This window comes from Muntiacus reevesi, chromosome 5 (assembly GCF_963930625.1).
Source record: "Muntiacus reevesi chromosome 5, mMunRee1.1, whole genome shotgun sequence".
In the NCBI taxonomy this organism is placed as follows: domain Eukaryota; kingdom Metazoa; phylum Chordata; class Mammalia; order Artiodactyla; family Cervidae; genus Muntiacus; species Muntiacus reevesi.
The window spans coordinates 65486378-65489509 of record NC_089253.1 but is presented as its reverse complement, the minus strand read 5'-3'; the positions used below and the strand labels follow the sequence as shown (position 1 = coordinate 65489509).

Genomic DNA, 3132 nt, shown 5'->3' with positions numbered 1-3132 from the left:
TAACCTATAGATTTTCATTGTTTTATTACAGAAGATTGCTTATTCATGGTGGCAAGATGCCCCTAAGAATGATGATGCATGCGGCAGTATTGATAAGCACATGACTCTGAGTATTCCTATGTTGTGTTTTACTCTGTAAAATAAAGTGGTAATATTGAACTATGATTAAGATATGGGTGAGTCATGATCTGCTATCTAAATATTACTTTAAAACTTTAACTATCAATTTTACCTCAGTGCATGAATATGTATGTATGTTTGACACAGAAAAGAGAGTTAAATTTGATCATGAAAGTCCAAGAATGAATTGTAATTATTAGACAAAAGTTCATGTGTAAATATTGATGGAAAATGTGTGCTGACAGACTTCTGTAGTTCAGTAGATCATGATGAAATAATAGGGCCAAGCAAAGAAACACCAGGCTTCCCTACTGACTCAGATGGTAAAGAATCTGCCTAGAATGCAGGAGACCCAGGTTCAATCCCTGGGTTGGGAAGATACCCTGGAGAAAGGAATGGTAACCCACTCCAGTATTCTTGCCTGGAGAATCCCATGGACAGAGGAGCCTGGGGGGCTGCAATCCATAGGGTGACAAAGATTTGGACATGAAGCAATTTAGTACAGCATGCACATAATCAATATGAGAGATGTTTAACCCAGCTCTCTCAGTAATTGATAGAACCAACAGAGAAAATAAAAATATATCATCTGAGCTATATGATTAACACACCTGACTGAACTGACATAAATATGACACCAAACCCAACAGTGACAGAATATGCATTATTTTCAAGTGTCCATGGAACATATACTAAAACTGAACATTTACTGGAGAGTAAAGCAAGACTTAAGAAAGAAAGAAAAGAAAGAAAGTGAAGTCGCTCAGTCGTGTCCGACTTTTTGCGACCTCATGGACTGTAGCCTACCAGGCTCCTCAGTTCATGGAAATTTTCCAGGCAAGAGTTCTGGAGTGGGTTGCCAATTCCTTCTCCAGGGGATCTTCCCAACCCAGGGATTGAACCCGGGTCTCCCACATTGCAGGCAGACACTTTACCATCTGAGCCACCAGGGAAGCCCTTCTTAAGCAAGACATAAGAAATTTCAAATGATTTAAATCGTTCAGTATAGTCTCTGACTATAGAAGAATCACATTAGAAATTGATTATGGAAAGATAACCAAAAATATGGAAATAACCACAACCAGATGAGGTAGTTGCTCATGGCAAAGGGAACACAGAAGGGGTAGTGGAAGAAGGTGGTTGTACGTATCAGCTGTGACCAAGACTGGTTACAAAAACAGAGACTGTAATTACCAAAAGTATTTCTTCCCTGTTTTAAATGTTTGTGTCTGTGTGCACTAAGCAAATGCCTTTTTTTTCTTTCCACTCTTATCCTTTTATTATGTAACATATGATGTATTCACTTGTATAATTCTATTTAAGTATTGTTAACTTTATATCACAGTATTTAAGTTATCCATGGCGAAAGAAATTTGCAACCCATTCCAGTACTGTTGCCTGGAAAACTCCATGGACAAAGGAGTCTGCCCAGCTACAGTCCATGGACTTGCAAAGTATCAGACACAACTGAGCATGCGTGTGCACACACAAACACACACACACACATTAACTTTTAAGTTATAGAATATCAAGAAGAGTTGTGCATTACTTAAGGCCATGGCATTCACATTTGGTGGCAGGGAGATTTAGTATGTTTCAATCATATGCAGGATATTTGTATCACATGAGGCAGAAGCATGGCCTTCTTTAAGAAAAAGAAAATATATACACACACACACACATATATATATATAATTTATTTCTTTTTGACTGCATTGGATGTTAGCTGCCTCACATGGGCTCTTTGTGGTGGCATGCAGGCTTCTCTTCAATGGTGGTGCACAGGCTTCAGAGCATGGACTCAATAGTTGCAGTGCATTGGATTAGTTGCTTCCTAGCATATGGAATCTTATTTCCCCCACCAGGAATTGAACCCACATCCCTGTATTGCAAGATGCGTTCTTAACCACAGGACCATCATGGAAGTCCCATGTATGACCTTTATTTTCCTTATTTGAAGATTAAGTAGAGTTTAAGTAGATGTGTGGGGCTTCCCAAGTGGCTTGGTGCTAAAGAATCCGCCTGCCAAGCAGGAGACTTGGGTTCAATCCCTAGGTTGGGAAGATTCACTGGAGAAGGAAATGCCAACTCACTCCAGTATTCTTGCCTGGGAAATCCTATGGACAGAGGAGGCTGGCGGGCTGCAGTCAGTGAAGTCGCAAAGAGTCAGACATGACTTAGTGACTTAACAACACCAACAAAGGAGATGTGTAATGGATAGGATATGCGACAGCATTACTAAGTTATAGTGAGGATAGCAGTCCTGCTTAGCTTGCCCAACTTGAATGGGAAGGCTTGAGGAGAACAAAGATGTTAAATGCTCAGGTGATGGCTTGGGATAAATTTCTTCATCATGTTAAGGAAGTAGTTTCTACTTATAATAAGAAAGTTATCCAGTATGAATGTTGTATTTTAAACATTATCAGATTTTTTACTTTGGTCTATTAACATATTAACAGTTTTTCAAATGTTAAATAATTGCAGCATTTCCAGAACTAATACACATTATCTTGGATTATATTTTAATGTATTACTGAACTGTTCTTATTTATATTTGATTTAGGATTTATGCAAAAGTGATATTGACTAATTCATTACAAACTTTGGCATATTAAAAATATCAGTGTTTGTGATTTACTCTACACAAAGGAAAGCAAATAGTTTGTATAATCCTTTTCTGAATTGCCTGATTTTCCTAAATAAACTGGATGAATTGATTCATCATTTTGTTCATATAAATGCATGACTCTGGAGTTGTTAGTAACCTTTGACATTGTTGACATTTCATTAAAGTGATTCAGATTAATGCATGGATAATCAGAATGTAAGCAGACATATACAGTTTTGAAAACTGGCAATATCACTTTTTTACCTTTGGAACCTACATTTCCACACTTAGGTGTATAACCAGTAGACATTCTAACTTGCAAACATCAGAAATGATACAGAACAAGATTTAAAGCACCACTACTTACAAGAGACAAAAGATGGACACACTCCTCGTGTCTATCA

General features: G+C 37.7%; 1 non-coding gene across 1 annotated transcript; it reads left to right on the top strand.

The window, feature by feature from the left end:
- Nucleotides 1-425: 425 nt before the first annotated feature.
- Nucleotides 426-497, top strand: TRNAS-AGA (transfer RNA serine (anticodon AGA)). The gene has a single exon. It is a non-coding gene; the product is annotated as a tRNA-Ser (tRNA).
- The last annotated feature ends 2635 nt before the right edge of the window (nucleotides 498-3132 follow it).